Raw genomic sequence first — 13,467 nt, 5'->3', positions numbered from 1 at the left:
AATGCAGCATACTAATGTAAGGAACTATTGTACTTTCTAAAATAGTGCTTATAAAATGAATATTTAAGTCTTAATTTCAATATTTCCAAGATGCATAATCTTACTATACTTTATGTTGTGAAAAACTATATATTTTTGTGGAAATTATACTAAAATACATTTACAGTATTTGACTGTATGTCTAGTACATAGCAAGTGCTTTATAAGTGGTAGATAGGCTTATTATTATTATGTATAATGTTCACACTGAAGTGATGAGTTTAGAGTGTGAAAAAATAAGAACTGCCTCAGGGATTCACTAAGTTTCAGGGGGAAAAAAATCCTAAAATCGTCTTTATCATCTGCTGTTTTTCAGCTGGAAACAAAGGACTTTCTAAAACCAAAGCGGAAAATCCTTGCTAGGCAGGACTAATCCTGCCGTTGATAGGTAGGCAGGCAAAGGAGAATCAGTCTGCTCTTAGCTGGTGTAGTCTGACAAGTTCCATTTCACCTACCTTCTGTGGATCTTGTTCTGTCTTATTTTTCCTAGTTTAAAATTGTGCGGTTGCACCATTTTTTTTCTAGGGGCTTGAGTTATGCTGAGAAGTGGGAGACTAATCGAATCCCTGCCTGGACTCGAGGTGCCTAAACACCAAATGTAAAACTTGAAATATAAGGAAATCCTACTATATAATAAAACCACACAAATAACCTTAACTTGCCAAAATGTCTTCTATTTATTTCACCCTGTTTCCCCCAGTGAACAGGTTTCTGTGCTGTAATCAGTTTTTATAATTTCCTAAGTAGGAAATACACACTACAATTTGATTTCAGGCATTTTATACTGATTTCTATGGCACCCTAAGTTTAAATATCATGACATCTTTACAAGAATCTTGAGGGTGAATTATCTATACTATATTCATATATATTCACTTTTACCTTTTGTGTGTCACTATAAAATAGAGAAAACATCATTTGCAAATATAATTTAATCACTCTATAAATTCTGGACATACACCCAAAAAAGAAATATTTACTTCTAGCAAGTTAAAGTTAAAATAAATTTTCCATGGTGGAATTAATTGTAAAATTAAGACATCTGGTTGAATACCGAAAGGATTACATCACTCATCTTTTTCCTAAAAAAGTCATTGATATTTCTTCTTATATTTCTATCCCCTCACAAATTATACATTGAAATCTTAATCACCCCAGTTCAACGGCATTTGAAAATAGGGTCTTTAGTAGGTAAATGATAAAAGTGATCATAGTTATAGGTCCCACAGGATGAAATCAGTGTTCTTAAAAAGAAAAGAAATGAGTTCTCTTTCTCTTTTCCTCACTCTCTTCTCCATATGAAAGATGTATATGAGTATAGAGTGCGATAGTGGCTATCTATAAGCAAAAACAAAAGATGTCAGAGCAAAACCTGCTTTGGAAGTAGCCTGTCAACCTCCAGAACAATGAAGAATACATTTCTGTTGTTTAAGCCTTTCAGTAGATGATATTTGTTATATCAGCTCAAGTAGACTAATACATATGGCCAATGACTAACATATTTTTAACCTTTTCTCCCTGACATTATCACTTACTCTGTGGTAAGACCTTGCAGTTTTATCCCTGCACTTTAGCAAGTTTCTCTTGCATTATTAGAAACCATTCTAAGAATTTGTTTCCTTTTGCCCTGTGCATATAATCATTAGAATACTGGCAGGCTACTGCAGCTGCTAAATAATGATTTGTACATCAATGAAAAATCAGAAGGCAGAAACTATCCTGTGCATAATTAAAAATTTGACCTATATTTCATGGCCATTTTACCTCTTTGAATTGAAATATATTCTAACAACACATTTACTAGTAAAATATTTTAAGATTCCACTAAAACCATGCCACTATTTTCTTGCTTTCCTGTAATGAGACAGAGAGAGCACAAGAGAAATACCATGTTGTTCAGGATGATTCCATCCTGAATACTGTAACAGAACTATATTAAAGTGAACCTTTCGTGCACCCTCCTGCCACATCACTGATACAGCCGTGAAGTCCACTTTGTGTTTCTCCCAATCTTCATTCGCATCTCTGCATACCCGGATGTCCACAAACTCACATTCATATTTCTATCACCTTTCCTTCTTTCCTTTATTCTAACTTATTTATATATTTATTTATATCTTTTATAGTTTTCTTTTTATTTGTTTAACCTCAGGTTAATTTTTAAATTATAAAACTTGTTTTGTATTTTTATCTAATACCTAATGTCACAATAAAATAAAAGCTTTTTATCTAATACCTAATATCACAATCCCTAATGTCTAAATTTATAAATTTTGCTGAAATTTATTAGAAGGCATCTTCTTCCATGGTTAATGATTTTTAAAAACTGCTACCACATGATATATTTAGCAAATTTCTTAGAATGTTAAAAGACTGTACTAGCGTTGCTTTGCTGTAAAAAATGAGGTTTGCTTTTGACCAGGAGTCAGTGGGTGCTGATGGGTGCTGCGGAACCACTGCAGTGTGCCAAATTTTGCTGAAATTTATTAGAAGGCATCTTCTTCCATGGTTAATGATTTTTAAAAACTGCTACCACATGATATATTTAGCAAATTTCTTAGAATGTTAAAAGACTGTACTAGCGTTGCTTTGCTGTAAAAAATGAGGTTTGCTTTTGACCAGGAGTCAGTGGGTGCTGATGGGTGCTGCGGAACCACTGCAGTGTGCCACATAACACATACATATATACACACACATATACACACACATATGCACATATATATACATATATTTACACATATACACACACGTATATATATGTATGCATACATACACATATATACACATATATGCACATATATATGCACATCCATATATACACATATATATGCATATATACACATATGCACACATATATACACATACATATATGCACACATATATACACACATATATACACATACATATACACACATATACACACATGCACACACACATACACACACATACATATATGAGATCTTGCTCTTAGTGTGCTGTTTCAGGTCACAGATATGGTCTTCCAATTCCAAAGCAGCTATATGTAGCTCCAACCCTAGTTTTGTCCTTGCTTTTTGATCAGAATTGAGATTTGGGGGATATTTACTTGCAACTTTTGCAATGCTTTAAAAATAATTTCTCCTTGCCTTTTCTTTTCCTTTCTTTTCTTGTGTCCATGAGTGAGGCAGGAATCCCCAGCCCCTCTTTTATCTTTTATCTTGATTTCAATTTGTCTGTATTGCAGCGGTCTAATCTCTATCTCTATTTTTCCATTGAAAAACCATGTGTCAGGTTCAGAACAGAATGCTGAGCTTCTCACACATGTGCAACTTCTATCCAAACCTCTGCAACACTCATGTTCTCCTTCCTGAAGCCCTATTCAGGGAAAACTCAACTTCCACTTTGCAGATTAACTAAAGAAGACTGTTCAACTGTCTCTAATGAATGTATTCTCCCAGGTAATACTCCCTCTGGACCACAAATAGCTCTGAGTGCATCTTTCTCAGTCTTTTTTCCATTACTGATCATGGTATGTGACACGAATCTAAGCACAATGAGTCCCTGGGTTCCCTGAAACTAGGAGAGGGAATAAAATTACTTCCTCTCTCTAGTGATTTTTTCCATCAGAATATAGAATTAAATGCCCAAGTCCCTTAACTAAATCAGCCCCTAACTGATTCTCATTTAGGAAGTGCAATGTAATATCTAGGTATCTTTGAATTTCCCTTACATGTCTCCCAGGATTGATCCCTTATAAAATTCCTAGACTTTCACAGTGAAGTTTCCCTTTGGACATTCCTTTCTCCCCTACCTGACTTATTTTCTTACCCTGTTGATGGTGTATTCTTTACTTCCCTTAGGACACAAGTCCTGCTACCTTTGTTGGGGGAAACTTAACCTTCTCCACACAAAGATGCCTTGTTCTTTAAGCACTCATATTTCTCCTTTCTTTTGAACAGGTTTATTCTTTTTCACGTAATTCCCACAAGAAACTAATTACTGTCGTGGTGCTTTACTTGAGGGTAGAAGGTCTGGATGATGAAAGGCAGAGGATGGCAAGGGAAGGGAATTGTTTTGTCTCAGTTTAATGGATTGTAATTAATGAGTTCCTAATTTTGCAGTTCTCAATATCTTTGACATTAAGTATTAAGGCCTTCACATTTCTTTTTTTTTCTCATTGAGTTTATTGGTACTTTTTAAGTATACAGTGCAGTGACATTTATCATTGAGTTCTTGTACCTTTATTTGACAGATCTGGTTCTCATTTTTCCCCATACACGTGCCTTCCCTTCACCCCCCCACACTTCCCTATTTACAAAGACTTTTTCCTTTTTGTTTTTTCTGTTTTCTCATATTTTTTTCTTTTCCTTTATTTATTTTCCCCTAACCTTCCCACTTCCCCTACACCTTTAGCTCTTTTCTTCGTATTTCACATTGTCAATTATATAATTTGGATCTTATTTACACTTTTAGTTTTTCATACCAGGGAAACTATTTGGTATTTACACATGCATGACTTATTTATTTCACTTAAGATTATGGAGGCCTTCCCATTTATTTACAAGCTAACTTATTAAAGCCAAGTGGGCTTTGTTGTTATTATTGTTCTTGGAGAAAAGTTTGATAATGTAAGAAAAACAAATATTCCTTTTAGTAAAAAACTTCACTTAACCCCCCCCCATGGATTAATTTTCCTGAGAGATACTTCTGTTCTTCTCTCTTTTCAAAGCTAATTTACACATAAAAACTTCAGGAATAACAATTGTACTAATCTTTTCTAAAGGAAATCATGGTCATCTCTATTAATTTTTTATATCTTCTCCAATAGGAGACTGAAAGGTGTTATGAAATTCTCAAACAATACTTGTTTTTAGCTAACAGTATCCCATACCCTGTACTGCTTGATCACAGGTTGTCTTATATTTTCTGTCTCCTCTTCTCCCAGCTCTTTGCACCTTCCTTTACCTGAAATAAATGTTTTCTCTCGAAATCTGATAATTTCCCCTCATCTGATCCTTGCATAGCCAAGAAATGAAACCCCAACTGACATGGAAATATTTCTTATATTTATCTATCATTTTAAAATCAGACCTTGACAAAAGTTATGAATTAGGCCTATGAGTTCCAGAAGTAGATCTCAAAATGTTTCTAAGCATTTGTCAAGGGCATTTTAAGATAAGATTATCCACATTACTTTTAAAATTAAAATAACTTGATTAAGGAAAAATTTACTTGTGAATTTTTGATAGTCTGATTGCTTTCATACTATCTTTAATTCATACCTACGTTTTTCAATATGACTGCATTCTGCATGATCTTTTCGAGTCTTTTTTCTTTGTTACAGCCTTGTAAGTGTCATAAGTGTGACCCTTAAATATAATGACAACTCTAGGCAAAGAAAATATGTGGGGAAAATGGTTGTATGTGAATGAAGCAATTCCTATATCTTCTTTTTAATTTTTATTTAATTTTCTATGGATTATGTTAATTTTATTAATTATAATGTCTCACTATGCCCTCTTTCAGATGCTGTATAGAGGATGAATTTTTAAAAGATCATTCAGAGAATGATCCTGAAATGTAGATTTGTAGAAGTTAAAAATAGTCAAATGGTGGTACATTTAGATAAGGCTAATAGTGAAAACGATTACATAATATATGCTAAATAGGAAAGAAAGGTTGTATTCCCTTAGTCAATGGAGAATACGTTCTATGACTCCCAATTTTAGACATTAATGAACTGCAAAAAAGTACCAAATGCTCTCTCCATACCTGTATATGATAGTTTATGATACAGATAAGATACATGTATTATATGATACAGTTTGAAGTATGTCAGGCACTAATATATCAATAACTATTAACAAAACAGAACAACTAAAATAGGTTGTGGAAAAAGTCACTTGAATATGGCCTCCATCTCATTATCTTTTTGTACTGTACGCAATCTTGTCTTGCAATAATATAAGTTTATTGATATGATCCCTGTGTTATGAGATGAAGTGAGGAGAAAGCTAACGACACTGTGAGGTAGTGCTACGCTACTATGTAAGTATCACTTGCACATATCTGTAATGGCAAGTGACTAACCACTGAGTAGAATACGCCCCCTGGATACACTGCACAAAGCGATCATTCAGGTTTCAGGACGGATGGTGTAGCATTTCATTATATGATTAAGAGTGATATGCAATTTAAAGCCAATAAAATATTCATTTTTGGAATTTCCTTTTCATATTTTTGGACCTTGGTTGACTGCAGGTAACTGAAATTGGTGAAATAAACCACACATAAAATATACCTATATAAAAATCCTCCTTACATACATAATTTTCGCTCTATTTTATTGTTGACTAATCATGCTTGCTGTTTAACCCATTATATTTTATTCTAGACTATTTTGAGTAGTGATTATCAAAGTGAAGACCCAGACAAGGAGCTAGAATTTCATCAGAGAAGCTTTTTAATAATAATGCCGATTCTTCAGGACCATACAACATTAGAATGAAAAGAGAAGCAAAGGGACGGAGTCCAATTGTGATTCTTAACAAGTGCTCTATATTATTATGATAGGCAAAATTGGAAGCCTCTGCTGTAGTGTTCCCCTAAACCTGAACTTGGAAAGCTTTTCTTCAATAAAGAAAGTCATTACTGTTTTATTTTTTATTTTTGGTGGGGGTGAGGGCTATTTTTCAACTCTCTAAAGTTATGGGTACCAGAAGGCAATCTCCTTTGTGAGATATAGCTTTAAATGTCCTTTTCATAAATTAGTCCAAAACATTAGAAGCTCAAGGCAATTGAAAATACTCCTCCAGAAAATATATTTTAAGGTATTTGCTTTTGTTTAGTTTATAATCTGCTAAATTAAGCTTTTATTTCTATCAAGAACTCATTTATTTAATGTAATCTATAATATCATAATTCAAATAGATTTTTAAAGTTATCCTCAAGCTCTTATTAAACTCTAGAAGTTTCTATTCTGGGAAGAAAACAAACTTAGCTACAAGATAAATTATGTTTTTAAGTTAAGAGAAAGTGAAAATACATCAAGATGATAATGTATGTTAAATTGTCTATTTTCCCCTATAACTATCTATCTATCTAATGTCTGATATGCATGAGTCATAAATGTTTTTAAAAATGTATTACAGAAGGTATGTATATTTCAGTATATAACAAATGGAAGATGAAGACAGGTGTAACTAAAATATCACTGCATGATACAAAAGATTTTCTTCAAAAAATATCCTGGAGGTTTTTAATTGAGGAGCCATCAATTAAACTGAACAGGAGGAACCTCTCTGTACACTAAACAGCGAGGCAGTAAAATTTCTCTCCTATTAATATGGAACAGAATGCAGAAGTAACATTTGCCCCAAAGGTAAAACAAAACAAAAGAAAACAAAAAGCTATGTTTTCAAACAATATACTCTAAGAAGTGTAGTAATGTGAATTTTGAGCTTAAAAAATGTAGGAACATTATTTGATGTAATTTTCCCCATCCCCATCCATAAAGAAATGATAAATGGAATTAGAATTACGATGATTGATTTTGGAAGAGGTTGTGCTAACAAAATATTAGGGCAGACCTTTAAGTACCTTATGAGGATATATGAAATTAAATTTCATAAACCACAGTCCTAGAAAATGGAACATGATATTGAAAAATGTGATTTTTGTAGAAAAGTTTAGACAAAAATAGTTCAACAGAAGCAAAATTATTTAAAGTTAGAGAAACACTTTAGTATCATAATAATCATATTTCATATAGAATAATATACATATGATTTTATAGATAGGCTTTCACATATAAAATATGATAAGAATATAGTACATATTTACATTAAAATAGACATTAGCTTTAATTTCCCTTAACATATTAGTGTTTATCTGGAGCACATCTATCCTACAATTCTTGTCACTTTGTGGAGCAATTCTCATAAGAGTCTTTGGTTGCATTGTTGTGACTGCCTCAGTATCCTGAATTAACTAAAATCATTTACCATTCTTGGTTATTTTGACTTGGGAAGAGCCAGAATTTCCAAGTTTCCAGATCTACTGAATGAGGTGGATGAAGATGCACTGTAACATTTTTGTCAGTCAGCCTTTCTATTAGATGACCCTCATTACTCACTTTCACCATACTTTTTATTACACCTTGTAAAGAAACTCACAAAAGAGGACTTCCAAAACTGCTTCAAACAATGGCAAACATGATGGGCTAAGTGTTTGAAGTGAGGGGAATATGTGAGTGGCATTGATGGCAATGAGTTTGTTACTGTAATCTATTTCTTCATTTAAATATTTATTATGTATATTGATCATTTTTATATTTGTATATGCATTTAAAGCAAAGCACGTTTACAAAAGCATGCATCAAATTGAAAAATTCAGTAGCAATATAATTAATGTATTCAATAAAGACAACAAATTCTAAAATAATAATTTTACAGATGGTATTCTCTTTACATTGCAGTTTTCAAAATATGATCATTAATTAATCATAATTAAAATCATGCAAGAATCTCTTTTCTCTGGTCATTGTTTTTCACACATTAAAGTCTTCTCTGAACTAATTTTCTTCCCACCAATCTTATCTTCAGTTGATGTAAATTGCCCAAAGCCTTGACCATATCTTATGACTGTTGTCTTGCACATTCAGCTACCTCTTGGTTCTTCCTTTTGAACACCTAATAGGTCCACAACACAGATGTTCATATTGTTCCCTGATCTTATTCTTTTGAATATATTACAATTGTATTCTTCTGGTTGTTTAGGATGCACACTTTAAAATATTCCCTAACTTCTCTTTTTGTATCAAAATAAATCAGTAAATCCAGATTGCTGACCCTTCAAATTATATATTGGAAACTGATCACCTCTTACCATTTCCATTACTAGTAATTGTGGCATATTACATTTTCTGGTAAGTTTTACTGCATCCTTACTATTTTTCTTGCTTCTTCTCTTTCCTTTCATATAAGCTATTCTTATAGAAAATGTAAATAGTTTTACTATAAATTGTAAGGACTTAAATCATCTGACATCTGTTAGCTTTTTTCCTAATAAGCAGTTATGATAATCAATATAATCATAATAATGATAATATAAATTATTGAATTGTGTCTGTCAGCTATAATATTTAAGCATTTAAAACACATTAGTTCATTTAATAACTATAGAAACACCATGGGGGGAATTTTACTATTATCTCTAATTTGCAGATGAGGCAAAGAAGTGATAGGAATTAGGAAATTTTATTATTTTATCTGCATTTTTTTTAACTGAGGATATCTTCAAAATTTTTTTGCAACTTCAAAAATGGTAGTCTCCCATTGAAAATGCAACATTTTACATTTAAGTGTGATTACTCTCGAAGTAGTTGTATTCATTTTCTTATGTTTATTATTCTGTAACATTATTACCTATAGCATCTCTTAATTGAAAACTAGAATCAAGAAAAATATCTTCCTCTGCTTTTAGTTATACCGTACCTCTTTTGACACTGTCCAAAAGAAAATATACTAATTTACAACCCTATTTTTACCAAAAGGAAAAAAGAATAGGAAAGATGTTCACTGTCTTTCATTCATTTTGTCAACAAGGACACATAAGACAGCATCTTTTTCTATAATCTGGTCCCTTCTATGACATGAATTTTCTCATCTTTCATTGTGTCTAGTACAGTTGTTGCTGTCATCAGCATCCATTGCTTCAATTTTTACTTTCATCACTGCTTCTGAATGGGGCAAGTCATCAGTCAAAGAGGCCAAGAAGCTCAGAATCATCTCAACTCATTCTGAAACCTCTCAGGTGTTTGAAGCCATTGGCAGTTTTGGACCTCCATCATGACTATTAAAGTCTCTCTTGCTTCATGGGGTTGATATTCATTTATAAAATGATGCACATGTACAAAAAGCAGCTTAAGATCTTCTACTTTCTCTTCTTATTTCATACTCCCAGGGCTCCTTATCAAGATATCTAAAAGGTCCAAAAAATTAATAAGGATTGACATATTAAGATATCTCCGTTCTTTCTTATGATCAAACTCCATAGGATGAAGCCATTCAATTCTATGACTTTCCAAAGGGTGATGATAAGATCATTACATTGGCAGTGGTAGCCAACATTATGTAAATGTCTTAATTGGAGGGAGAGGCTTGGGTGATAAACCTTCCTGAATATTTTCATCTGTATATTCCTTGATATACTGCATTGGAGGTGGTCGGAGTGTGCTCACTTGCTGTGACTCACTGATGATGGAGTATCAAGAACCAGGACTGAAATCACCAGTGATGGCTGCCCATTCATCTCAGGTCTAGGTTTACACTGTACTGTAGCAGCTTTTGCCGCATGCATCTGTATTCTTAATATATATTAACTCTGATTTTATATATATATATAACACACATATATATACATATATATACACACATATAATTCATATATCTATCTATATATATTTTAGAATATATGTTTATCTTACTCTGCATATATTGAAATGAAATGTCACAATTTTACAAGAACTTATGCCTAAGAACATCATAGAGCTGTTCTCAGTTGCAAGTCTGAAATTAATCTGAAAAAAATCCATAGGAGATGAATAAATGCATCATGGTACGCTCACATAGCACACATACCTTACTGTTATAAAAACAAATGTACTAGAAGTATTCATATGCACATGGATGAAGTTAATCAAATATGAAAAATTTAAAAAATGGTTGACAGAATATATATCCTGTATGATACATTTATATACAGTTTAAAAACTGGCAAAATAATTGCGTATGAAGTTTATGGGCATACACATTTTCATAAAGTCATGAATAGAAACAAGAAATCTTAAATTAAGGATAGAGTGATTATTTTAATGGGTGTTAGGAAGGAGAATGAAAATGGGAGTTGCTCAAAACATGTGACAATGATGTGGGTCATATTTCTGTCTTAAGTTGTAAGTAAATGGAGAAATACTATGTTGATTTTACTATTTATATTTTGGAAATTGTTCATAATTCTAATTTTTAATAAATTCTATACCTATAAGGAGAGAAAAAAATGCCTTCATTTAAAATTGATGGGAAGGTCTGGGGATTTAGCTCAGTGGTTCTGCTGCCTGCCTCACTAGAGCAAGGTCCTAATTTCTATCCCAGGTACTACCCCCAAATAAATAAATAAATAAATAAAAATAAATAATAAAAGTGATGGGAAGAAAAGCTGTGAAGGGGAAGGGGAAATGGCAGGAGTAGGGGAAAATAAAGATGGGAATGGAATTAACATGAGAAAAGGAAAAAAGGAAACAAAGTCTTTGCAAATAGGGAAGAGTGGAGGGGTTGAAGGGAGGGCAGAAATGGGGAAAAGATAAGAACCAAGATGGATTATGTAAAGATGCAAATTTCCAGTAATGAATGTCACTACATTTTATACCTTAAATGTACCAATAAAATTAGTGTAAAGAAAGAAACACCAAAAAATATAAAATAAAAGTGGTATAAGTACATATGCTATAACCTTACATTAATATATCCAAAAATGTTGAATGGGTGATTTCACATTAAAATATTTATCATTCTGTCTTGAGTTATTAGAAAACTCATAAAGGAGAATATCATTAAAATTAAAGGAAAGTCTACAAAACTTAGAGCAAGTTCTTTCTCTATTATTCTTTTCCATGCCATGGGAAAATAATAAATAAACAAAGGATTTTTAGTATTCGATGAGGTAATATTTATAAATCACCTAAAACAGTAGCAGGCATTATGTAAATATTGTAGCAATGAATAAACCATACTTCTACCACATTGTTTCAATTATAAATACACAGTGCCCTATTCTTTCTAAGATTAAAAATGGAAATTATCTACATGTCCATCAGGATATAGGTGCTAAAAATAGGAATGGTCCACAGCAGGAAATATACCACATTTAATGAATGGATTTATAGGTGAAGACAGTTTACGTTGTAAAAAAATCTACTTAAGCAAATGTCATAAGGCATGGTGCTAAAACTATCAAACAAAAATTAGCATGTGTATGTTTGTTAACAAACACATAAGCCACACAAAAATGTGTACGTGTATACTTAAAATGCATGGAATTTTGCTTCTCTTTCCCTCTCCTTCCCGCCCCCTTTCTTTTTCTCACGCTCGTAATCAAAATAAGATCCTCACATGCACATACTATTTTAACACTGTACCACTGAACTGGGTCTCAAACCTTCTGACTAATGTTTACTAAGAAGAAGTAAACATTAAGAAATAAATTATTTAAATTTGGGTAAAGAAATAGTTACTACATAGATATGATTATTATTCACATTTTGCATATGAAGAGAGTAGTGTTAAGTTGACCAGTCTTATAAAAGTAACAAGAGCTAAAGATGAAACATCACCAAATATGCATTCAAAGGAAAACGGACTCACTATCATCGATAGCTACTATTTTTAAATTTTACACCAAGTACAGTTGAAGATTCCATTTCTAAAAGCACAATTAACTACTCATTATAATTACAAGACTACTGGAAACAGAAAAATTTGACAGGTACATCTATTGCTATACAAAATCAGAACGTTTGTACATCAAACTCCTGACAGACAAAATCAAAATATTTGTAACATTTTGCTAATAAATAGAAATAGGATGAAAAGGCAGAAAGACTTTCAGTGTTATTTTCTCAAATCACTCTTGTCTTAATATAATCAATTCCAGGAAGAACTTCACAATACCAAGGTGCCTTTATAATCACATCACAACAAGGGTACACGCTGTCGATGTGAACATAATACTGTTGATGTTGATCTTATCCATGTGATGGAGTTTGTGCTTCTCCATTGTAGCTATTTTTCCTCCCCTTTCATGCTGTAGTCTTTAAAGTACACCTCTGCTTATGGTCCTCACTGAGGGACACCAAAGGAATGAGAAATTACGCTATGTCTTTGTAAGGCAGCATATCCACATATACTACTGAATTTTTTTCTGCAGAAGAGAGTTGTTTCTTCTCATCCATTTATTCTTTCCATCCACCTGTGAACCATTGATTCATGTCATTATGGATTCATAGATACTTGCTTTTTATTTTATTATAATCTAGTACTGCTCTCCTGTCTCTTTGACATAGTTCCTTAATGTTTCTTTGCTTTTATTTTTAGCATTTAATTACTCTTTGACATTACAAGATGTTGCCAAATCACCATTCTTTGCTCCAGTCCTAGAATCTCTTTTATTTAAGGAAATCTGATCCCTTTAATTTGAAAAATATATTGGCCCTGGCATCAAGAATATTTTTGTCACTGGTGTGTTGTTGCTTTTAAACCTTCTCAACAGACAGAAAAACGTGTTTTGTGTCCATGCAAAAATATACCTGTAGACATTACTATATTTATATACACATGCAGGTATGTGTGTATCCACTGGACAGATAGATGTAGCTGTCAACATCAGATCTAC

At 32.5% G+C, this 13,467-nt stretch overlaps 1 pseudogene; it reads right to left on the bottom strand.

Annotated features, from left to right (window-relative positions):
- Window positions 1-9,593: 9,593 nt before the first annotated feature.
- On the bottom strand, window positions 9,594-13,027 carry LOC104868879 (annotated as a pseudogene).
- Between the last annotated feature and the right edge of the window lie 440 nt (window positions 13,028-13,467).

Source organism: Fukomys damarensis, unplaced genomic scaffold (genome assembly GCF_012274545.1).
Source record: "Fukomys damarensis isolate Sample0158 unplaced genomic scaffold, DMR_v1.0_HiC HiC_scaffold_38, whole genome shotgun sequence".
NCBI lineage: Eukaryota > Metazoa > Chordata > Mammalia > Rodentia > Bathyergidae > Fukomys > Fukomys damarensis.
Note: the sequence above shows the minus strand (reverse complement) of the source record. Positions and strands in the feature narration are given on the sequence as shown.